The sequence below is a fragment of the Lotus japonicus genome, chromosome 2 (genome assembly GCF_012489685.1).
Source record: "Lotus japonicus ecotype B-129 chromosome 2, LjGifu_v1.2".
Classification (NCBI taxonomy): Eukaryota; Viridiplantae; Streptophyta; class Magnoliopsida; order Fabales; family Fabaceae; genus Lotus; species Lotus japonicus.
The window spans coordinates 3,400,418-3,426,800 of record NC_080042.1 but is presented as its reverse complement, the minus strand read 5'-3'; the positions used below and the strand labels follow the sequence as shown (position 1 = coordinate 3,426,800).

The window sequence follows — 26,383 nt, the reverse complement described above, 5'->3', positions numbered from 1 at the left end:
ATAGTTTCCATTTAGTTTTATCACAAATCTTATGAGTTTCAAAGATCCCATAATCCCAAATAACTCCCAGAGAATGTCTAGATCCACTAAAACAATAACAAGGCCCGAATCTCCGTTCGTCCCGTCAAACTTCCCAAAATCTCATAATAAATTTGGCATAACATGCCCGTTATCCTCACTCGGTAGCACAACAGATATATGTGTAATTGCATAGTCAAATTAGCGCAATCCAACAGTCATGGCACATATATCAACACATCCTAGATTAACCATGTAGCACTTAGCATATAGGGAAAATATCACACATCCTAGATTAACCATTTAGCACATAGCATGTAAATCAATCTCAAAAACAATCAAGAGATGAATAATCATCATTGTCAGCCGAAGCCTCAGAAAACATTTTCCCAGTCAAACACAAACAAGTGCATAAACAGTAAATCAAGTCGAATTCGTCGACACCTAAAGCATTAACTAATAGTTCAGTGAGCAGCCCTCACCTGCAGTTCGTCCAGCGTTATCCTCAAGCGTTCCTTCACACTCTACGCCTTCCTCTTCTTGAAACTCCTCAAATGAACCTTAGAGCGAAAAAACCACAAAATTCCATCATAATCAGTCAGAAACTCAGCACTCAATACTCACTAAGGTTACACGAAGTAGCATATACTCCGAAGTACGATAATCTAACGCGATCGGACAAGTTTTCGAAAAAGGAATATTCTCCCCTCCCTTGGAGAGCACACGGCCACACACTTTAATTGTGTGCGCCGATTTTTCTTCGATCAAACTTGGTTCATAGGTTATCATTAGTCGTAAATAAGGCGAATCTAAACTCGGAAAAATTATCGGATCGAAAACTGTCGCAGGGGTATTTTGGTCAATATTTTTAGTTCAGAATTTCAAAATTGGAAATTCGAAAAACAAATTGGATGGGGACGTCACCAACGACGTTTATGACAACTAATCCTACTAACGCTAAGCTAAGTCGAGAGTTTTCAGTATAAAGGATGAAACTTTGTCTAAAAATGGGTATTTGGAGCAGAATTGCAACTCGGCGGCAATTCGGCGAGAATCGGTGAAATGTAATCCGCTAAACATGCTCTTGGGCACGTAGGGAAGATGTTTAGATAGAAAGATGAAGTTATTTGGACAGTTTTGCAAAAACCTCAAAACTTAGAGCACAGAAAGACATAGTGAAAAACGACGGAATTGACGATCAGAAGTAAGGATTAGCATCTATACCTCGATACCTTCAAGTAGCAATTGTAAGAGCAACGATCAAGCAAGAAACGGCGAAAATCTTCTTCTCCCCTCCTTATCCTTAAGCTCGCGGGTTTGGGTGAAATGGTGAAGAGTTTTTGGTTTTTCTCCTATTTATAGGGGATGGGAAAATGCGGGAAAATGAAAATTTCGCTATTTCGATTTTCCCAGCGCCATCCTCCGTGAATTCTAAGATAGGTTTTGGCGACAGAATTCCAAAACTCAAAAGAGGTTTCTTGGAATTAAGGTAAACAATCCAAAGTCGGTGTAAATCTATTTTACCCGAAAAACTACTTTTTGCAGTGGATGTCAGAAGAGAAAACTTCCTTCTGAAGAAAGATTGGAAACGTCAATAGAAATGGGTGTATGCGTGTGGAATCTTCATTTGAAGCTCCGAATAGAAAAAGTCTTCATCAACCGTTCATTCTAGGTTTCTTGAACTAACAGGGTTTTAGTTTCGGCAAACCTCCGAGGATTGGAATCGGACGTTCGTATATCTCAGGGTTTCGCATCGAAACGCTTGTCATGGAAGGATTAAGAGAAGTTCTAACATTTCTCTGAAGAATTTTGGAATTAGTTTTCATCATGTCTTTAAGTGCAAATTAGCTATTTACTAGCGCTCTTGCCCTAGGTTTAAGCGTATACTAATCGTGCTATAACTTTTATCGACTTTGATACAATCCTTAGCCTTTTCCTGAACTTTCTCCTTCATAAATTTATTTCATTCAATAAACACTTGTTCAGGTTTTTCTTCACGATACATCAAACCTAATCGTGAATAGGAATTTTATTCCCTTATTCTAAACTTATAAACTTGGGTCTTACATTACTACCCTCCAAAAAGAAAGTTTCGACCTCGAAACTTAAGGTTCAGTAAAAAGTTTCGGATACTGTTCCTTGATCTTTTCCTTCAGCTCCCATGTCGCATCACCGGTGTCTTGGTTCCAAATGACCGTCACTAACACAATCTCTTTTCCTCTCAACTGTTTTATCCTTGTGTCACCAATGCTAATTGGCGGTGTCTCGAAAGACAGATCATCCTTCAACTCAATGTTATCAAGTTCGATAACATGCGTCGGATCCGCAATATACTTCCTCAGTTGTGACACATGGAATACGTCATGAATGTTCGATAGAAATGGTGGTAGTGCAATCTGATAAGCTACTGGTCCTACTCGACGAGTAATCTGATAAGGTCCAATGAACTTTGGCGTAAGCTTCCTTGACTTAATTGCTCGACCAACTCCCGTAGTCTGTGTAACTCGCAGAAATACATGATCTCCTTCTTCAAATTCTAGAGTTCTGCGCCTCTAATTGGCATAACTCTTCTGTCTACTCTAAGAAGTCTTCATTTTCTCTCTGATCTGCTTGATCTTCTCGATTGTCTGTTGCAGAAGTTCTGGTCCTACTAACAGATTCTCTCCATTTTGATACCAACACAAAGGGGTTCGACACTTGCGACCATACAAAGCTTCATACGGTGCTATACCTATGCTCGTATGAAAACTGTTGTTGTAAGTGAACTCAATCAATGGCAATAGGTTATCCCAACTGCCCTTGTTGTCTAATACGCAAGCTCGTAGTAAATCTTCCAATGATTGGATAGTTCTCTCAGTCTGTCCATCAGTCTGTGGATGATAAGCAGAACTTAATCTCAGCCTTGTCCCCAAAGCCTCCTGAAGAGCTCCCCAAAAATGTGAAGTAAACTTTGGGTCTCGATCGGAAACAATACTGGTCGGTACTCCATGAAGGCGTACAATCTCAGCTATATAAATCTCTTATAGTTTCTCCATGTTGTATGTAGTTCTCACAGGTATAAAGTGAGCCGGCTTAGTAAATCGATCCACTATTACCCAAATCGAATCATATCCCTTCTGAGTTCTTGGCAAAGCCACGAAGAAATCCATCGATATGCTATCCCATTTCCATTCTGGTACATCCAAGCTTTGTAGCATACCTGAATATTTCTGATGTTCCACCTTTGCTTTCTGACAGGTTAAACACGCAGCTACATACTCAGCCACTTGTCTTTTCATTCCTGGCCACCAAAAATTCATCTTCAAGTCTTGGTACATCTTTTTCATTCCAGGATGAATGCTCAACTTGCTCTTGTGACCTTCGTCCATAATCAAACTCCTCAAGTCAGGGTTGTTAGGTACGCAAACTCTATCCTTACACCGTAGGATATTGTCACTTCCTATCTTGAATTCCGGGTCCTTACCCTGAATTACCAAACTCCTTTTTCCAAGTAGAATTTCATCTTGTAACTGTTGGTCTCGGATTTCTTCCATCAATCCATTGGCGATTCTGATCATTCCGAACTTCAGTTCTCCCTCGGACAATCTCACATCCAAGCTCAAATCTCGAAATTGTTCCAGCAGTTGCAGCTCTTTAACCATCATTGACGAGATATGCATCTTCCTGCTCAAGGCATCAGCAACAACATTAGCTTTTCCAGGATGATATTGTAGGGTAAACTCGTAATCCTTGAGAAATTCCATCCACCGTCATTGTCTCATGTTCAGCTCCTTCTGCTCAAACAAGTACTTCAAACTCTTATGATCACTAAATATGGTGAAATTGCATCCATATAAGTGATGTCTCCAGATTTTCAGTGAGAATACGATAGCAGCTAGTTCTAAGTCATGAGTCGGATAATTCTTCTCGTGAACCTTCAGTTGTCGTGAGGCATAAGCCACTACTTTTCGATGTTGCATCAGCACACATCCCATACGGTTCCTCTGGTTGCGGTAGAACTAGTACAGGTGACGTCGTCAAACGTTCCTTCATCGTCTGAAAGCTATTTCGCATGCTTCGGTCCATGCAAAAGGTTGATCCTTCCTCGTAAGTTGAGTCAAAGGTCCAACAATCTTGGCGAAGTTCTCGATGAAACGACGATAATATCCCGCCAAACCGACAAAACTCATGATCTCAGTCACAGTCCTTGGCCATTCCCATGCCAATACGGTCTCTACCTTTGCTGGGTCCACAGCTATACCCTCTTTAGAGATCACATGGCCTAAGAATTTGACTTCTTCGAGCCAAAATTCGCACTTGGAAGGGTTGGCGTATAACTCATTCTCCCTCAGCACTTGTAAAACCTGACGCAAGTGCCCCTCATGATCCTCAGCATTCTTTGAGTAAATCAGAATGTCGTCGATAAACACCACGACGAATCGGTCTAAGAATGTATGGAAGGTCCTGTTCATGTAGTCCATGAATATAGCAGGTGCGTTTGTCACCCCAAATGGCATTACCAGATATTCATAGTGTCCATAACAAGTTCTGAATGCCGTCTTCTGGATATCCTCAGTCTTTACTCTGATCTGATGGTAACCCGACTTCAGGTCTATCTTTGAGAATATCGCAGCTCCTCGAAGTTGATCCATCAAATCATCAATTCTAGGTAACGGATACCTATTCTTGACGGTTACTTTGTTTAGTTGTCGGTAATCGACACATAATCTAGATCTCCCGTCCTTCTTCTTCACCAATAAGACTGGCGCTCCCCAAGGTGAAACACTTGGTCGAATAAGTCCCTTCGACAGAAGATCCTCTAGTTGAGACTTCAAATCCACTAACTCCGCAGGTGCGATACGATATGGTGCAATCGAAATCGGCCCTGTTCCCGGTACAATGTCAATAGCAAACTCAATGTCGCGTACAGGCGGCAATCCAGGTACATCACCAGGAAAAACATCCGTGAAGTCTCTCACCACTGAAATATTGTTCACTTCCGGGTTCCCTTTACTCTCTAAGCTTAGCAATACGGAGTACTCTTGAGATCCTTCGTTCAAAGAGACACTAATGTGATTGGCAGATAGATACTCAGAAAGATCCGAGTCAGGAAATACCACTCTCTTTCGGTTGCAGTCCAAAAGACAATGATAGTGGGACAACCAATCCATTCCTAGGATAACATCTAGGTTCTTGAGAGTTAGGCATACTAGGTTAGCATGATAAACTCTATCTCTATATGTTACCGGACAATACATACATGCAGCATTAGCAAGTAGAGTTTTGGCAGGGGTGGTAACTATAAGATCGAAGCTCAAAGCAGTAATAGGAAGTTTCAATCTGGTCACACATTCTCTAGAGATAAATGAGTGCGTTCACCGGAATCGAAAAGTACAGTTAGGAGATTACCGTCAATCTCGCAGTCTCCTCTGATCAGACCGTCGACTCCTTCCGTATCTTCACCGTCCATGGTGTAGACTATCACTTTAGCAGCAGGACGCTTTCCACGAGCAGTGTTAACGGTTGGTTCCGTCTTGGGAGCCCTGCACTGAGCGGCAGTGTGCCCCAATTTGTTACAATTAAAGCATTGGGGTCTCGTGTCGGGACAAGCACGAGCGTAGTGCCCCGACATTCCACACTTGAAGCAGGTCACCTCCCTGTTCACGGTCTGGTTCCCAGAAACACCAGCAGTACCCGCCATGGGTCTATAAGATCCTGAAGCAAACTCTCTCCCAGCAGGACGTTGATGCGGCCTCCTGCTCTGAAATTTCCCTTTGCCTTGAAAATTTTGAGAGCCTGACCTCATCGGCCCTCCAGTTCCAGCACGGTTCAACCTCCTATTCTTCATCAGCTCCACTTCTGTGGCTTTCTCAACCAACGACTGAAAACGCATGATTCCTAATGGCCTCACCGAGTCCTCGATATCAGGCCTCAGTCCATTAACAAAACGCTTACACATGTAGCGCTCATCAACGTGATCGTTGAAAAATTGGAAATGCTTCGCCAGAGATTCCAACTTGGAAGCAAATTCAGGTACAGACATACCTCCTTGACGCAGTGTCAGAAACTGTGCCTCCCGCTCATCCCGAGCACTAGTTGGAAAATACTTTTCCAAGAACGCTGTAACACCCCGACTTCCAGGTGTCACTTTAGTAACCAAAAATAAACTTTACGCGGAAAACAGGTAAATTTTTTTTTTGATTGTTTCCTTTTAATAAAAGCAATAAAGAAATAAAGACAAAGCCCAACAACTAAACTAACCGATAAACAACATATACAAAGGTACAGCCTCTGCTGCACTATCCCGTCACGCGCACACGCAGTGACTCCAAGGTAGCGTGCCCGTAGGCGAATATATACAAACCAGAACTGTACGCAAAAGCATCAAATATACCACTATCCAAGAGAAGGTCGGCCTCAAAATGGCCTCAACCCAAGACCCCTATAGTCCGACAGACTCTCTGTGATCCTCAGCAAGAGAACCACACAAAAAGCCATATATCGGGAACCTACCCGGTCCCAAAAGTAAGACGAATCAGGGCTATGACAGTGACAACCAACTCAAAAGACTCTAACCACCCATAACCCACACTACTATTATCGACTCTCCCTCGATCAGCCATGAAGTCTGGGTCCTCGTCGAAAGCTTCAGTAATAGACATTTCGCTCCGGGTCTTTCCCGCACAACGAATCATCACGAACCGGCTGACAGACGCCTGGCAGCAGGCCGACCGCCCAAACACAAACATACAAACAAAGCCAAGGTGCTAGGGTCAACTTACATAATACAATAGATATACAATCAACATGCGATAAAGGGGGTATATACATATGTTGTATATATATACATATAAGTTATGTATTGCCTACTCTAAGGTATATACATAGCATGTCCTCGAATCTCCTACACAGTTCAATCATTAATATCTAACGATGTTCATCAACATCAAATCATCATAATCTCAACATATGAAGTTAGGTGATAAGGTTAGTCAAACAATGTATCGTCCTCCCAACACACACGTATCCAACTAAACCAAAGTTCCCTGTCGTTGCCCTAGGGTAAACGACGATGAAATCTCACGCTTCCATGAAGTCTCACGCTTCAATGGGGTCTTACGCTTTCACGAAGTCTCACGCTTCAGTGAAATCTCACACATTCACGAAGTCTCACGCTTCAGTGAAGTTTCGCGCCTTCACGAAGTCTCACTCTTCAGTGAAGTTGCACGCCTCCGCAAAGTCTCCCGCTTCAGCAAAGGTGTACGCCTCCGCAAAGTCTCCCGTTTCAGCGAAGGTTCCCGTCTCCACGAGGTCTCCCGCCTCAGTGAAGTTTCTGCTTTCACGAAGTCTCACGCCTCAGTGAAGCTTACTCACTTTCACGAAGTCTCACGCTTCAGTGAAGTTCCATGCTTTCACGAAGTCTCACGCCTCAGTGAAGCTTACTCACTTTCACGAAGTCTCACGCTTCAGTGAAGTTCCATGCTTTCACGAAGTCTCACGCCTCAGTGAAGCTTCCCGTTCCTCACTATGGATGGACCATTCCCGTTATCCATCCTGGATGAACCATTCCCGTTATTCATCCTTGGTGAACCATTCCCGTTATTCACCATATGATGAACCATTCCCGTTATTCATCATTTATGCAAGGTGAACCATTCCCGTTATTCACCCGATTGATGCAATATGGTTAGCCAAACAACGAATCGCCCTTACCACGAAAGCGTTTAGCTCACAACCCAATCCCAACAAAACCATGAGTTAGTGTCGGTCAATACAACACAACTCCCACCACAAAACCCACAAACAAAGCCCAGAGTCTGTGCCGGTCAATACAGCACGACTCGAACAACACTCCCAAGAGTACTAGAGTACTCGGTGACTTTCAATCATCACCATAGCTCACCTTAGTGGCTTTTCCCAATTCCAAAACTCTCCAAACCCACAACAAAAGCCGACTTTTCCCCGTCTTTCGTAAATATTTTCCCCTTTAGTTCTCTTGTGATTATTCGTTTAGTAAAAACGTTTCGAATTGAATTAGTCAAGTTATGAGTTTACTTCTCAAAGTCTAAGTCTCCCAGAGTCTCTAGTTTTCGAAATTCTAATCATTCTAAGTTTTCCAAAAACCCTCCAAAAGAAGTTTCCCGGGGAAAGTCTAAGTATTCAAACGAATCCCAACAAATGGCTAAGCCTCAAACCCCTCGTTTGGACTTGCCTAGGGTTGTTCATCCAACCCGAAATGTCAAAGATCACCAGATCAATGAACCTCCACTCCGAAGTTGCGTCAAAACGCTCAATTCAACACATCATCAATATCATAAGTTATGAAACAATCATAACAAGAAATCATCATCATATACAACATCAGATAAAACATAGGTCGAGTTTATCGACGCCTATCATGCAATCATAGCTAAATATAGCAAGTTGCCCTAACCTCGAGCTGTTCCAGCTTCGAAATCAAGGTTGTCCTCAAACAGTTGCTCTGAATATTCCAAAGTTCCTTCAACTGAACCTCGGAGAAAACAAAGCAGAATCCGAACAAAATCGATTAGTTCGATCGCAAAACAATACATAAACGATAGACAAAGCATCAAAGATTCAGAATACGACAAACGGGTACGAAAGGACAAGTTTTCGAAAACGAAAAACTCCCCCCCCCCTTAGGAAATAGCCCACGGCCATAAGGAGAAAAGAGCTTCGGCTCTTTTTCTTCGATCAAATCAATTTACAAGGTAGTTTTAGGGTAAAACTAAGGCAAAGAAACTGTCAGAACAATTTTCGGACAATCGGGTCGAAATACGACTACGCAGGGGCATTTTGGTCCAAAATAAAGGCTCAAAACTTCAAAGTTATCAGTTCTGAAAACGGATTTGACAGCAACGATCCTCATGACATCCGTGACAACAAATCCTAAAGGCACGAAGTCAGATTATAGCTTTACGACAATAAAGTTTCGAAATGTGAGACAAAAAGAGTTTTGAGTCAATTTTTCAGATCCTGGACAACTGAATCGCAATCAGAGTTTACTGACAGAGGTTTTAGACTCAGGGGAACATAAGGAACATAACCCAAGCGAGAAATCAGAGAAATCGGACAATTTTAGAAAAAGCTCAAAACTTAGAGCACAGAAACGACTTCAGAAACGCAACAGAAACAACAATCAGAGGTAGGAATCGTGTTAGTTACCTTGATACCTAGAAGTAGGGACGAACTGCACGAAGATTGGTCAAGTTTTCGCGAAAATCTCTTCCTCCCTTGCTCTCCACGAATTTGGGCCACTAATGGAGGAAAATGAAAGATATTTTGCTTTTTCGCCTATTTATAGGCGGGTGAAATCGCGGGAAAATGAAAATTTCGCGATTCCGATTTTTGCAGCACGATCACCGAGAAATTCTAAGAGAGATTCTGGCGTCAGAATTCCAGAACTCAAAACAAATATCTAGGATTTAGGAAAAACGATATCCAAAACGCCAAAAGCGGTGTAAGTTAGTCTGTCCCGAAAAACTACTTTTTGCTGTGATGCTCAAACGACAAAACTTCCAACAGAAGAAAGATTGGAAATGTCGAAACAAGTCTGGCAACGCGGACGGAATCTTCGTTAGAAGTCCCGAATAGAAAAAGTCTTCATCCATTGCTCGAAAATAGGGTTTCGAAGCAAAGAAATTAGCGTCGGCGAACATCCGAAAAGTGAAACCTATCGTGCGTACAGTCCAGAGTTCCGAAATGAAACGCTGGTCGATGGAAAAATAAAGAGAATCTTTAAATTTTCCGAGAGTTCGAAATCTCACTCAAAACGTTGCTTTAAGAGCGAAATAGCCTATTCTGGACACGCTCGCCATAAGGCAGGTGTGCAGACGACTCGCACTAACTCCGAAAACAACTACGCAACCTTCCTCAAGCAATTCCTGTACTTTCTTCTTCATTAATCTTTCTCAAATGTCAAACTCCTGTCACACTTACACTGATTCCACGCGTGAGTCGGAAATTAACTTGTTCCGAAAATCCGGGTCTTACAATACTCCCCTCCAAAAAGAAAGTTTCGTCCTCGAAACTCAGAGTTCTGAGAAAATTCCGGAATACAGTTCCTTGATCTGGTCTTCCAATTCCCATGTAGCATTGCCCGTGTCATTGTTCCTCATAACCTTTACTTAAGCAAGCTGTTTTCCCCTTAACTGTTTCACTCTTCTATCCCCACTGCTAACTGTCGGTGTCTCAAAAGACAAACCATCATTCAACTTCATGTCATCTGGCTCGATCACTTGCGTCGGATCTCTGCTTGAAATGATACCGGTTGGCACTCCGTGCAGTCGCTCAATCTTAGCCACTTGTTTTTTTTTTTTACTGTCGGTCATCCGAAATCCTTCTTAAACTCGGTGCCTCTCTGTCATCTCAAAGTAGATACTCAACTTGTCCTCGTGATCTTCATCTACAGTCCAAAACTCCACTTGTTCGTTCGATAACTCCTAGACGAATCCTCCCCCTTGGAAATCGCTAGTCCATTAAAACACCTCTAACTTCGTAACTATCTTTACACACACCAAGAAATCACACTTCTACTTAGTCACTATTCGAATTAAAGCTCGACTTATGTCCTTATTTCTTGTCCTTCACTAATCTTATCCCCTTCAACATCAATTTATCAACAACTTATAAGATAATCCTCCTCTTAATACCTAACAATCCATTATTATCGTCTTCTTCCTCAAAACTTCCCTCACTCTAACCTATTTACACTTACTGAAATCCCTAACACTTCGCACAAATCGAGACTTATCCTCTGGAAGATTAAATCATAACTATACCTCAAGGGACTTAACTAGCCATTTTATCATCCGATCCTTCAACATTCTGAGATTTAACTGTTATCGTAGCCGCTAACACCACTAAATCTCTTATGTGTACATGAATCTCAGCTCACTAGGTCAACCTTAGCCCTAGGATTCTCATTCAACTTTAGTAAAATTCACTTGTTACCCGTAATATGCATCATCAAAATCCATAACAAAGTCCCATTGACTCTTATACTCTACGAAACTCGTCAAAATATAACAACCTCAGGTATTCATCTTAATACTAACACCTTCCTTTTTGTGACTCAATCACCATCTCGTCAATCAACTTCTTAATCTCTCAATCAAATTCTGACAACCTTCGAGTCTTACACACCTTAGACAGACATTCATAGATTTAAAACCTAAACCTTCACCAAGTTTGGTCCTCTAGTGACCTTTAATCCTTCAATACTTCTTAAATGAATATCCGTTTCTTAAAAACTATAACTCCTTCACTTACCCAAACGACCTGACCAGTGGCGTCATGCTTTCACATTCACAACTTATTATGCTAACATCATTCAAATCTTGTCACATGGTCATTATGTCCGCAACCTCATAATCAACATCAATCGATCACCAACCTTAACACTCCACACAACCCAGAATTCCTTTACTTCAAGATCTCTCTTATATTATACCTCAATGGTCTTAACCCGAAGCTCACCTTCAGGTCTTCAATCTTCTAAGAGTCAACTCCTATTGTCACACCTACAACCATAAGATCTCATACTCGTACGCGATTCTCGACTCTCAAGATTCAATCTTAACCCTAAGATTTCAATCCAACTTAGTAAATCTCACTTAGTAATCTTAGCATATTTCTTTGGAATCCATATCAACAACCTCAAGTATTCAACTTATGCTAAAACTTTCTTTCTCCAACTTAATCATTAATTCAACACTTTTCAAGCGAAAATTCATCTCTTAAGACTATAATGTCTCCACATATTAATCCAACGCTTAGCAAAACTTATTCCTCGAACTCGACTATAACAATCTAGTTCAGAGTTAATTCTTCTCAATCTCGCTACCATCAAGCTATCATCTAAAACCTGATTACATTCAACTTATTTAGTCTCTACCAATTCCACTCAGTAATCACATAACCTATGACTTCATAACTTCCGAGAAACTACTTAATACTTTTCCGGCATTAAATCTCTTGACTTGGTCTACCTCTACTTGGAGTAATTACACGAACTAACCAATCAATGTCTATACGACACTCATCGAATTCCAAAGATTTAAATCTTAATCTTTCACAATCAAGTGCTTAACACGAACTTTCCTCCCAAATCCGACTAATCCTCAATCAATTCAAATTCATCTTACACATCCTTCTATCAAAGTCCATAACCAGCTGTGATTCCGAATATCACCCACTCAATATTAGGTTGATCAGGCCTAATACATCGAAGGTGGAAATTTAGAAAAACCCACTGGAACAGTCAATGAGTTCCTATCCTCCAGTAGTCACAAATATCCTGATACTAAATCCTTTAAGGATCCCGCTATGGAACTACACACCCTCAACATAACACGTATACTACCCATACGGAATCTCCCTAAGATTCGTTCTTCAACTACTAGCTTCCTCATAAACGCATCGGTGGAAGACTACTTTCTAGACTTAGTGTGCTATTCCCAACCTCGTGTAACTTCTATAGTTAAATCACGAGCAACCTCGAATAAGGTCCTACATCGTTCCCACGTTCTTCCTCGTTCAACTCCTCAGCTCTTGCCCTCCTTGGCATGAATCCTTTCCTCTGGAGCAAGTTGTTTTCCTTTCCCAACATTCCCTGATGATTCGCCCCTGAGTGCCTTGCAATCTTGGGAGAAATGTCCCGGTTGGTTGCAATTGAAGCATAGACTTTCTTTGGTCTTGCAGTTCACAGCTAGATGCCCCTCTCGGTTACACTTGAAGCATCTCCATCCAGTCACTGAGCACTTGTTAGCAAAATGCCCAAACTTTCCACAACGAGTACATGTCACACCTTTGTCACCAACTGGCTTCCCCCCCAGTATCAGCAGTCGTCGGTTTGTACTCTCTTGAGATAAGATTTCTTCCCTCTGAACGCTGATATGGTCCCCACTTATGGTAGCTCTTCCTTCCGTTGTAGCCTTGGGAACCTGACCTCATTGGTCCCCCAGCTCCAATTCGGTTCATTCCTCTTTGTTGATACATTGCTGTCGCCATCAGTCGTTGATGATGCTCACGTGTAGCCTCCGCCATCCGGTTAAGATCCACCATCCTATATCCCATCGAACGTCCGATTAGTACTAACCATACGGTAGCACTAGACAAACCACTCAATCCGATTGAGTAGTAACGCAAGCAATTAGAGCGAAAATCGCTCTGCAGACAATCAATTTTCACTCTTTACAGAGTCACACAACCTAGCACAGAAGACCTATTCCCCAAAGACTCCCAAAAGACTCGACTAAGCTCTGATACCACAATGTAACACCCCGACTTCCAGGTGTCACTTTAGTAACCAAAAATAAACTTTACGCGGAAAACAGGTAAATTTTTTTTTTGATTGTTTCCTTTTAATAAAAGCAATAAAGAAATAAAGACAAAGCCCAACAACTAAACTAACCGATAAACAACATATACAAAGGTACAGCCTCTACTGCACTATCCCGTCACGCGCACACGCAGTGACTCCAAGGTAGCGTGCCCGTAGGCGAATATATACAAACCAGAACTGTACGCAAAAGCATCAAATATACCACTATCCAAGAGAAGGTCGGCCTCAAAATGGCCTCAACCCAAGACCCTTATAGTCCGACAGACTCTCTGTGATCCTCAGCAAGAGAACCACACAAAAAGCCATATATCGGGAACCTACCCGGTCCCAAAAGTAAGACGAATCAGAGCTATGACAGTGACAACCAACTCAAAAGACTTTAACCACCCATAACCCACACTACTATTATCGACTCTCCCTCGATCAGCCATGAAGTCTGGGTCCTCGTCGAAAGCTTCAGTAATAGACATTTCGCTTCGGGTCTTTCCCGCACAACGAATCATCACGAACCGGCTGACAGACGCCTGGCAGCAGGCCGACCGCCCAAACACAAACATACAAACAAAGCCAAGGTGCTAGGGTCAACTTACAGAATACAATAGATATACAATCAACATGCGATAAAGGGGGTATATACATATGTTGTATATATATACATATAAGTTATGTATTGCCTACTCTAAGGTATATACATAGCATGTCCTCGAATCTCCTACACAGTTCAATCATTAATATCTAACGATGTTCATCAACATCAAATCATCATAATCTCAACATATGAAGTTAGGTGATAAGGTTAGTCAAACAATGTATCGTCCTCCCAACACACACGTATCCAACTAAACCAAAGTTCCCTGTCGTTGCCCTAGGGTAAACGACGATGAAATCTCACGCTTCCATGAAGTCTCACGCTTCAATGGGGTCTTACGCTTTCACGAAGTCTCACGCTTCAGTGAAATCTCACACATTCACGAAGTCTCACGCTTCAGTGAAGTTTCGCGCCTTCACGAAGTCTCACGCTTCAGTGAAGTTGCACGCCTCCGCAAAGTCTCCCGCTTCAGCAAAGGTGTACGCCTCCGCAAAGTCTCCCGTTTCAGCGAAGGTTCCCGTCTCCACGAGGTCTCCCGCCTCAGTGAAGTTTCTGCTTTCACGAAGTCTCACGCCTCAGTGAAGCTTACTCACTTTCACGAAGTCTCACGCTTCAGTGAAGTTCCATGCTTTCACGAAGTCTCACGCCTCAGTGAAGCTTACTCACTTTCACGAAGTCTCACGCTTCAGTGAAGTTCCATGCTTTCACGAAGTCTCACGCCTCAGTGAAGCTTACTCACTTTCACGAAGTCTCACGCTTCAGTGAAGTTCCATGCTTTCACGAAGTCTCACGCCTCAGTGAAGCTTCCCGTTCCTCACTATGGATGGACCATTCCCGTTATCCATCCTGGATGAACCATTCCCGTTATTCATCCTTGGTGAACCATTCCCGTTATTCACCATATGATGAACCATTCCCGTTATTCATCATTTATGCAAGGTGAACCATTCCCGTTATTCACCCGATTGATGCAATATGGTTAGCCAAACAACGAATCGCCCTTACCACGAAAGCGTTTAGCTCACAACCCAATCCCAACAAAACCATGAGTTAGTGTCGGTCAATACAACACAACTCCCACCACAAAACCCACAAACAAAGCCCAGAGTCTGTGCCGGTCAATACAGCACGACTCGAACAACACTCCCAAGAGTACTAGAGTACTCGGTGACTTTCAATCATCACCATAGCTCACCTTAGTGGCTTTTCCCAATTCCAAAACTCTCCAAACCCACAACAAAAGCCGACTTTTCCCCGTCTTTCGTAAATATTTTCCCCTTTAGTTCTCTTGTGATTATTCGTTTAGTAAAAACGTTTCGAATTGAATTAGTCAAGTTATGAGTTTACTTCTCAAAGTCTAAGTCTCCCAGAGTCTCTAGTTTTCGAAATTCTAATCATTCTAAGTTTTCCAAAAACCCTCCAAAAGAAGTTTCCCGGGGAAAGTCTAAGTATTCAAACGAATCCCAACAAATGGCTAAGCCTCAAACCCCTCGTTTGGACTTGCCTAGGGTTGTTCATCCAACCCGAAATGTCAAAGATCACCAGATCAATGAACCTCCACTCCGAAGTTGCGTCAAAACGCTCAATTCAACACATCATCAATATCATAAGTTATGAAACAATCATAACAAGAAATCATCATCATATACAACATCAGATAAAACATAGGTCGAGTTTATCGACGCCTATCATGCAATCATAGCTAAATATAGCAAGTTGCCCTAACCTCGAGCTGTTCCAGCTTCGAAATCAAGGTTGTCCTCAAACAGTTGCTCTGAATATTCCAAAGTTCCTTCAACTGAACCTCGGAGAAAACAAAGCAGAATCCGAACAAAATCGATTAGTTCGATCGCAAAACAATACATAAACGATAGACAAAGCATCAAAGATTCAGAATACGACAAACGGGTACGAAAGGACAAGTTTTCGAAAACGAAAAACTCCCCCCCCCCCTTAGGAAATAGCCCACGGCCATAAGGAGAAAAGAGCTTCGGCTCTTTTTCTTCGATCAAATCAATTTACAAGGTAGTTTTAGGGTAAAACTAAGGCAAAGAAACTGTCAGAACAATTTTCGGACAATCGGGTCGAAATACGACTACGCAGGGGCATTTTGGTCCAAAATAAAGGCTCAAAACTTCAAAGTTATCAGTTCTGAAAACGGATTTGACAGCAACGATCCTCATGACATCCGTGACAACAAATCCTAAAGGCACGAAGTCAGATTATAGCTTTACGACAATAAAGTTTCGAAATGTGAGACAAAAAGAGTTTTGAGTCAATTTTTCAGATCCTGGACAACTGAATCGCAATCAGAGTTTACTGACAGAGGTTTTAGACTCAGGGGAACATAAGGAACATAACCCAAGCGAGAAATCAGAGAAATCGGACAATTTTAGAAAAAGCTCAAAACTTAGAGCACAGAAACGACTTCAGAAACGCAACAGAAACAACAATCAGAGGTAGGAATCGTGTTAGTTACCTTGATACCTAGAAGTAGGGACGAACTGCACGAAGATTGGTCAAGTTTTCGCGAAAATCTCTTCCTCCCTTGCTCTCCACGAATTAGGGCCACTAATGGAGGAAAATGAAAGATATTTTGCTTTTTCGCCTATTTATAGGCGGGTGAAATCGCGGGAAAATGAAAATTTCGCGATTCCGATTTTTGCAGCACGATTACCGAGAAATTCTAAGAGAGATTCTGGCGTCAGAATTCCAGAACTCAAAACAAATATCTAGGATTTAGGAAAAACGATATCCAAAACGCCAAAAGCGGTGTAAGTTAGTCTGTCCCGAAAAACTACTTTTTGCTGTGATGCTCAAACGACAAAACTTCCAACAGAAGAAAGATTGGAAATGTCGAAACAAGTCTGGCAACGCGGACGGAATCTTCGTTAGAAGTCCCGAATAGAAAAAGTCTTCATCCATTGCTCGAAAATAGGGTTTCGAAGCAAAGAAATTAGCGTCGGCGGACATCCGAAAAGTGAAACCTATCGTGCGTACAGTCCAGAGTTCCGAAATGAAACGCTGGTCGATGGAAAAATAAAGAGAATCTTTAAATTGTCCGAGAGTTCGAAATCTCACTCAAAACCTTGCTTTAAGAGCGAAATAGCCTATTCTGGACACGCTCGCCATAAGGCAGGTGTGCAGACGACTCGCACTAACTCCGAAAACAACTACGCAACCTTCCTCAAGCAATTCCTGAACTTTCTTCTTCATTAATCTTTCTCAAATGTCAAACTCCTGTCACACTTACACTGATTCCACGCGTGAGTCGGAAATTAACTTGTTCCGAAAATCCGGGTCTTACAAACGCAGTTCGAAAGGAGTTCCAGTTGATCTCCTCATGATTGGCTTCCATAATCCCCCTGGTGCCTCTCCACCAGTACTCAGCATCATCAAGCAGCAGATAAATTGCCATGCCCAACTTCGCACCCTCAACAGTTTGCAATACACCGAATATCTTCTCGATCTCCTGGATCCAGAGATCCGCTTTGTCCGGGTCAGTACCACCCGAGAACTTTGGTGGATCTTGTCTCCTGAAATCATTCAGGCCCTTGTTCTGGTCCAGTGTCACTTCTCTCTGACGCTGATGCTGATCACGTGCCTCCTCAGCAGCACGCCTCATAGCATTGTCATTTGCCTGTGCAGTCACAACTTGGGCCATAGTGGCCATCATCTCAGCTAGTTGGTTAGTGTTCACCATGTTTTGTTAAATCAAACAAACAGTTAGTACTCATCATAAGATAGCATCTAACATAACTATACAATATGATTAAGCAATAACTTCAATCAATTCTAAGCGAAAAATCGCTTGCAGACAATCAGTTTTCACTCTTTGCAGAGTCACACAACCTAGCACAGAAGACCTATTCCCCAAAGACTCCCGAAAGACTCGACAAGCTCTGATACCACAATGTAACACCCCGATTTCGGTGGCGTCACTTTAGTAACCAAAAAGAAATTAAAGCGGAAAAAACGTGAATATTTTTTTTTTTGATTTGTTTAACTGATAAAACTACGAACTTAATGAAATAAAACTCAAAGATAAAAGACAGCATGACTAATGTACAATATATAATTACAGCCCCCGCTGTAAGTAGCGAACCACGTCACGAGCATCCTCCAGTGACGGAAAGTAACAGAAAGTAATGCCCGTAGGCAATATGTACAATCCAAAAGGGAAGGTCAAGTGTCCGCAACACAATCCCTCAAAAATGAGAATAAGTTAGCCCAAACGGCCTAAAACAAGACCCCCTAGTCCAACCAACTCTCTGTGATTTCCGTAGAGAAACCACACAAAAAGCTATCGGTCAGGAAACTACCCTGTCCCCAAATGAAACATGACGGTCAGAGCTATGACTCTACTCCTACCCTAATCCTGTCTAGAGGAGCTCACACCAGCACTCACGACTACATGCTAGCATGATCATCGTCCGAATCGAAATCCAGAACGACTAAGTCAATGTACACCATCCTCCTTCCTCTCGCTACCGCGACACGCTCCTGTGCTGGCCTCACGGGCTTAGGGCCCGAGCCATGGTCATCAATGACAGCAACAGTGGGTGAGCTAGACTCCGCAGAAGTCCCTCCCACAGGCTCCTCCTCTGAGGGGTCCTCATCATCCGAAGATGACGGTGGTGGTGGTGCTCCTACACCGGGTCCGCAGTGCACGCCGGGTGGCAGGTTGAAGCTCACAGTGTATCTCCTCAGCACTCCTTCCATCAAGTGTCCCAGACGGTCGACACGGTCCTCCATAGTCCTCCCCGAGTAAGTAATAACTCCAAAGAATTATGTAAGTAATAACTCCAATAGATACAGTTTAAGGGATAGCTACTTAGGCTTAGTAGTTAGTGATAACATCATAACATTGTATATCTCACAATGAATATAAATGACAATAATAACAATTAACATGCAACAAGTAAGATTAACAAGTATCAATCACACTCGGCAACTAAGTCAGTATGCATGTTGCATGAATGAGATGCCGGTTGACAAGATGCATTCCGGAGGGATGGGCATCAACGGATCAGCCCTAACACCGGCCACGGTGGGACCATTTCGGCCCGCGTGCCTCTTACACCAACAATAACAGTAGTCAGATCAGCAGTAAACCCGAAAGTCTGCCATTTCGGTCTGCGACTAAGAATCACCGCAGTGTTCTTACGTGGAAATCCGGGTCTTATGACCATTTTGGAATCTGCCGAGGACCGGCATCCCACCGTGTATTAACCTCTTAATGTGTGCATGAATGCAAAGTGATTAGCCAAACAACGTCTCCGACCTCACTCGACACATCGCCACGTGTTCTAGCTAACTTATTGTCTCTAAAAGCATACCCTTGAAGGTATGAAAAACGGTAGAAAGGGGGGGTTTGAATAACGTTTTCAGTATAAAACTTCCACCTTAAAGATTTTGACAAATCTTTCGAGAACTTAAGTGCTAAAGATAAGAGATAGAAAAGCACACAAGGATTTTATCCTGGTTCACTTGATAAATCACTCAAGCTACTCCAGTCCACCCGTTAAGGTGATTTATTCCTTCTTAGAATGAAGGCAATCCACTAATCAGGTAAGAGTTACAACTGCACTTGAAACCTACAAGTGACTAACAATTACACTGACTTAGCTCACACTAAGATTCACTCTCTTAGTCTTCTCTAGGATCCGATCAACCTTGATCTCCTAAAGGAACTAAACAAACTGTTTATCAAAGAATTGTTTACAAGAGATTTGCTTCTAAAAAGCTAATAGTAAACTCAATGAATTTCAGATGAAAGAAAACTTAGAAGATTTTGAATATGTCTTGCGCTTATGTGAATGCTTCTAGCCGTTTCTTTCAGTCTTCAGCCTCTTTATATACTCCAAGGATTAGGGTTGAGAGATGCATGGGAAATGCTACCGTTGGAGGGCAGTTCTGGAAAATCCAGCTTCTGCTGTGGCTGAGAACGTTAGGTAGGTCGTCAGGAAGGTACAGTTGCTTTTGTACTTGGATAGCGACTTGACCTTTAAACCTAGGAGACTTCTGATCAGGGGAATGCTTCATATTGGAACTTGTGAAGCCGGTTGATCAGAGTCAGAGGGAAAGCCCAGATCCTCTGACCATTGTTTCTTCTGATTCTGAACTCAGAGGGAAGGACATGGTCTTCAGAGTATCTTGCTTCTGGACATCAGAACTTCACTAATCAGCTTCTGGATCTTCAGAGTCTTCTACACCATCAGAATATCTGAGCCTTCAGTGTTTCTTGGTTATCAGACTTTCTGGATCTTCAGAACTTCTAGTGACTGAGTCCACATCAGAGTTTGTATAACTTCAGAACTTCTGAAGCTTTTCCACTGTTCATACTGAACATGGTGAATGCGAAAGCGTTGCTTGGGTCACTCTTTATACACAGTGCTTCTGATTTGTGTGAGATTGAGTTGAGGTCAGAGCCTGTAAATAGCACACTCAGAAAAACACGTTAGAGTACCACAATTGTTCATATCAAAAGGTTAACTTGTAATCATCAAAACATAGAGTTGTACTACTAGATCAAAACTTGATCTTACAACCCTAAGGCAAATGTCGATTCTGCGACAAAAGACAATTAATTATAAACACATTATCTCATGATGATTTCTCGAATCATCCGACTCATCTCCATCCGATGGTCAAAACTGCTCAGCGAGCAAAGAGTATCAACATACTCGGAAACTGCCCGTTTCCCGGCTTATCTTTTAGATAGCCCAACAACAAAACTGCTCATCGAGCAAAAGAGTATCAACATACTCAGAACTTATTAGTTTCCTCAACACTTGGACTCGACGACACTTCTCATTTTCCAAAACTAAGATTTGAATCCTAAGCTTTCCTTCGAGATTGTTATCATTATTTAAAGATTTAGAGGTTGTTTAATGACTTATGAATTTTCCTTGTAAAATAGTTTCCATTTAGTTTTATCGCAAATCTTATGAGTTTCAAAGATCCCATAATCCCAAATAACTCCCAGAGAATGTCTCGATCCACTAAAACAATAACAAGGCCCGAATCTCCGTTCGTCCCGTCAAACTTCCCAAAATCTCATAATATATTTGGCATAACATGCCTGTTATCCTCACTCGGTAGCACAACAGATATATGTGTAATTGCATAGTCAAATTAGCGCAATCCAACAGTCATGGCACATATATCAACACATCCTAGATTAACCATGTAGCACTTAGCATATAGGGCAAATATCACACATCCTAGATTAACCATTTAGCACATAGCATGTAAATCAATCTCAAAAACAATCAAGAGATGAATAATCATCATTGTCAGCCGAAGCCTCAGAAAACATTTTCCCAGTCAAACACAAACAAGTGCATAAACAGTAAATCAAGTCGAATTTGTCGACACCTAAAGCATTAACTAATAGTTCAGTGAGTAGCCCTCACCTGCAGTTCCTCCAGCGTTATCCTCAAGCGTTCCTTCACACTCTACGCCTTCCTCTTCTTGAAACTCCTCAAATGAACCTTAGAGCAAAAAAACCACAGAATTCCATCATAATCAGTCAGAAACTCAGCACTCAATACTCACTAAGGTTACACGAAGTAGCATATACTCCGAAGTATGATAATCTAACGCGATCGGAAAGTTTTCGAAAAATGAATTTTCTCCCCTCCCTTGGAGAGCTCACGGCCACACACTTTAATTGTGTGCGCCGATTTTTCTTCGATCAAACTTGGTTCCTAGGTTATCATTAGTCTTAACTAAGGCGAATCTAAACTCGGAAAAATTATCGGATCGAAAACTGTCGCAGGGGTATTTTGGTCAATATTTTTAGCTCAGAATTTCAAGATTGGAAATTCGAAAAACAAATTGGATGGGGACGTCACCAATGACGTTTATGACAACTAATCCTACTAGCGCTAAGCTAAGTCGAGAGTTTTCAGTATAAAGGATGAAACTTTGTCTAAATATGGGTATTTGGAGCAGAATTGAAACTCGGCGGCAATTCGGCGAGAATCGGTGAAATGTAATCCGCTAAACATGCTCTTGGGCACATAGGGAAGAGGTTTAGATAGAAAGATGAAGTTATTTGGACAGTTTTGCAAAAACCTCAAAACTTAGAGCACAGAAAGACATAGTGAAAAACGACGGAATTGACGATCAGAAGTAAGGATTAGCATCTATACCTCGATACCTTCAAGTAGCAATTGTAAGAGCAACGATCAAGCAAGAAACGGCGAAAATCTTCTTCTCCCCTCCTTCTCCTTAAGCTCGCGGGTTTGGGTGAAATGGTGAAGAGTTTTTGGGAAAATGCGGGAAAATGAAAATTTCGCGATTTCTATTTTTCCGGCGCCATCCTCCGTGAATTCTAAGATAGGTTTTGGCGACAGAATTCCAAAACTCAAAAGAGGTTTCTTGGAATTATGGTAAACAATCCAAAGTCGGTGCAAATCTATTTTACCCAAAAAACTACTTTTTGCAGTGGATGTCGGAAGAGAAAACTTCCTTCTGAAAAAAGATTGGAAACATCAAGAGAAATGGGTGTCCGCGTGTGGAATCTTCATTTGAAGCTCTGAATAGAAAAAATCTTCATCAACCGTTCATTCTAGGTTTCTTGAACTATCAGGGTTTTAGTTTCGGCAAACCTCCGAGGATTGGAATCGGACGTTCGTATATCTCAGGGTTTCGCATCGAAACGCTTGTCATGGAAGGATTAAGAGAAGTTCTAACATTTCTCTGAAGATTTTTGGATTTAGTTTCCATCGTGTCTTTAAGTGCAAATTAGCTATTTACTAGCGATCTTGCCCTAGGTTTAAGCGTATACTAATCGTGCTATAACTTTTATCGACTTTGATACAATCCTTAGCCTTTTCCTGAACTTTCTCCTTCATAAATTTATTCCATTCAATAAACACTTGTTCAGGTTTTCCTTCACGATACATCAAACCTTATCGTGAATAGGAATTTTATTCCCTTATTCCAAACTTAAAAACTTGGGTCTTACATGACTCACACCAAACTCCTTGCAAAACTCCAACGCAGGTCTAATCGCCTTTACGTCCGCTTCATATGCCCATAATTCTCTGAACGCTTGTTTACAGTCAAGGACCAAGAAAATATTACAATCAGGTTCAACTTGGGCAACTAGGGATTAACTGAAACAATATCTGAAAGTCATAAAAAATGCCTAAGAATCTCACACCCATCACAAGCATAACACTATCAATCCAACATGCATTTCAAAGCAGAACCAACCAGACAAGTGCAAGTAAGTCAGGAATCAATAGAGAACACTCAACACTCAGCAAAAACAAGGGGTAAAATGATGGACCCCGAATGAATTCAGACCAACACCACCCTGTGTCTCACCTCTCAAATACAGTATTCACTCACCTCTCTCAACAGCATGCCATGTCCCAATAACTTCATAGAACAAGTGTATCAAAAACTTTCAAAGACAAGTTAGGGAACCGATTTGGGATTACCCCTTCTATGCTTGCTACTAGGAATAGAGGAAGGGTTGGGGTTTGATGGCCTGAATTTGCATGATCTAAAACCTCATATAAATGAATAAGTACACAAGGAATTGGGTTTAGCTTTTAGTATGAGAGAATTGCTTATGTGAGGAATCAATAAGTGAATAACTAGGCTATATCATCAAGCAGAGATTCATGAGTTCATGTGCTTAGAATGATGTGCTTGAATTGACTAGTTGAGCAAGAATCCAAAGCATGTTCTTTTCTGAGTTTTTGTTTATTTTATCTTTGCTACTTCGACATATCTCTTTTTCAATAAAACAAACCTTCAAACTCAAGGCTTAAGCTGAATTTAGTCACTCATAATCCCTGTGGTTCGAAAATTAAAACCGGGTGGATTCGTACACTTGCGGATTTACCAACATCCTCCTCATCCAGGATGTAGGTATTCGCTTGGGCGCGAACTTCCGTCATCGAGCGGGCTAGCTTCCTACTCAACTTGTTGTTCAGCTTTCCCGGCAACAGTCCATCTTTGAAGGCGCGGGCGCAGGCCTATGGCTCCAACTCCTCGATCTTCACAGATGCAGCACTGTACCGCTTCACATATTGCTTCAAGGTTTCTCGCTCCAACTGACGTACATTGTACAGATCGTCGATTGTAACCTGCTTGATCTTGCTCGCGGAGAATTGGATGAGGAACTTGGACGAGAAATCACGAAATTTCACTATGGATCCCAGAGGCAAAGTCGTGAACCAAGCCATCGCTGTGCCTTTGAACATGGATGGAAACATCCTGCACTTCACCGCATCGGAAGCTGCGCTTATTACCATCTTCATACTGAAGTAAAGTAAATGGTCCTTTGGATCAGTTCCCCCACTGTACGCTTCCAAAGCAAAGCTCTTCATGTTGTCTGGGATGGCCACTTCCCTCACAACCGCGGAGAACGGTCCAAACTCTGCGACGGCCTCTGCTTCCCTCTCTCCTTCGTCTTGCTGCTCGAGGCGACTACTCCAACTGTTCCTGCAAGTAATCATTTCGCTGTCGTATGTCATCAACATTGTGAATCAGGCGCCTCCAATCTCGGTCAGTGATCGGAGCCTGAGGTAGCGGTGGTCCATCTCCTGAGACCTCCGGGAATTCCTGTTGCTAAGGTGAGGACGGTGGAGAAGGAAACGGAGGCGTCGGAGAAGGAGGAGGAGGCGGCAGTGTAGGCGTAGGAGGAGTCGATTGCTCAGGTTGTTCGCGACGAACCTCTTCCCGGCACGGCCTTCCTCTTACACGACGCGGTGGGGAACCGCGTCTCTGCTCCAAATCTCCGTCGCGTCGTCGACGACGTGTCGTCATCAAATTCCGTTCACAAACCGGGAATTCAACCGGAAATACGAAAATCAAAGAAAATTCTTTAGAAAATCAAACTTCTATCAACGAAATCACAATCCATGTAGTCCGGGAATCGAAATCTACCGATCCCCACAGACGGCGCCAAATGTTCTATCCAAGAACATAGAGATGAGGTATAGTACCTAGAGTGAGAGGATTGCGATGTGAGAATCTTAGAGAGAAAGGACGTAACCGCTTAGAGAGAGAATATAACTGAATTTCAAGCTTTTATTTCTCAAATGAGCGAAGACTCCTTTACAATTGGTAACCGCCCCATATTTATAGGCTCAGGGTTGGGCCTTGTGCCCCTAAGCGCCCTTGGTGGGCCAGTTGGGCCTCTTGGGGGAGGCCCAAATTCCCTAACTCACTCACCGCCCTGAGGAAAGCGCCCCTAGGCGAGTGCCCCTAGGTCTCGCCCAGTCCAAATCTGTCTGTTGGAGGGTAGTCCTGGAATTTCCAGAGCCTGCTATGGCTGAACGTCGTAGGTAAGGTAGTCAGAATAGTATATTAGATTTTGTACGAATGACAGTGACATTGCCTTATCCTAGTGGACTCTTGATCTTTGGCGTGGCTTCATGTTGGAACTTGTGAAGCTTGTGTGATCAGAGTCAGAAGGAAGCTTGGATCCTCTGACCTTCAGAACTTCTGCTTCTGGACCGTTCATCAGAACATCTAGCCTTCAGAGCATGAAGTGCTTCTGGTCTTGAGGGCCAGCTTACTCTTGGAATTCAGAGCTTCCAAGTCTTCAGCTACTGGACCGTTCCTCAGAACAAATGGTCTTCAGAACTTCAGAGCTTGGATCGTTCAGAGTCCACATCAGAGCTTTAATCTTCAGAGCCTCTGAAGCGTTTGCTACCGTTCAGAAGAACGTAGTTAAATGCAGAAGCGTTGTGCTAGTTACTCTTGGTCTTCAACCTCTGAATAATATATCGTCTTTGAATCAGAGTCAGAGCCTGTTTGTCACAACTTAAAAAGACAAACATTATAGTACCACAATTTTTCATACATAATAATAAACTTGTTATCATCAAAACATAGAGTTGTACCACCTGACCAAATCTTGGTCTTACAACGAGTGCTCATGTCAAGAAGGAGGGGGTGAGTGATGATGAGTTAAAAATCAAACTCTTCCCTCATTCTTTGAAGAAGGAAGCAAGAGCATGGTTTGATGAACAACAAGACATAGCCTCATGGGAGGATTTGTTTCAAAGGTTTTGTGCAAGGTTTCTACCTTGCACTTGTGGAAAGACATTTGAGAGTAAGGAATTTCCTTCCTAACATCAAAGGAAGGAGAGTCTACCTTGGACTATAACATAGGGCTGAATGGGAGACAACCCATGTTCTATTTTTGTTTAAGAATGCTTTAGGATAGTTCGCTTTATTTTCACAAAAGAAAAAAGGTAGAAAAAGAAAAAAAAACACTTTTTGCACTGCGCAGGGCGCTCAAGCGCCCTGGGCTGGTGCTCAGGCGCCAGCCTGCCCGTAGCTTGTAGCTTTCAGGGAACCCAGGGGCACTTAAGCGAGGGGCGCTTAAGTGCCCAAACATGCGCACACACACAGTGTTTTGCTTTTAAACACTTCTAACTCTTCATTTTCTCACT

General features: G+C 42.3%; 1 protein-coding gene and 1 long non-coding RNA gene across 4 annotated transcripts in view; one reads left to right on the top strand and one right to left on the bottom strand.

The window, feature by feature from the left end:
- The window catches only part of LOC130737424 (chromatin structure-remodeling complex protein BSH-like), a 35,481-nt gene that overhangs the window by 5,232 nt on the left and 3,866 nt on the right, over positions 1–26,383 (top strand). The window lies entirely within an intron of this gene.
- LOC130737426 (uncharacterized) lies at positions 5,902–9,826 on the bottom strand. The gene is made up of 3 exons (XR_009018684.1): positions 9,184–9,826; positions 8,432–8,503; positions 5,902–6,713 (listed from the first exon to the last, which is right to left on the bottom strand). It is a non-coding gene; the product is annotated as an uncharacterized LOC130737426 (long non-coding RNA).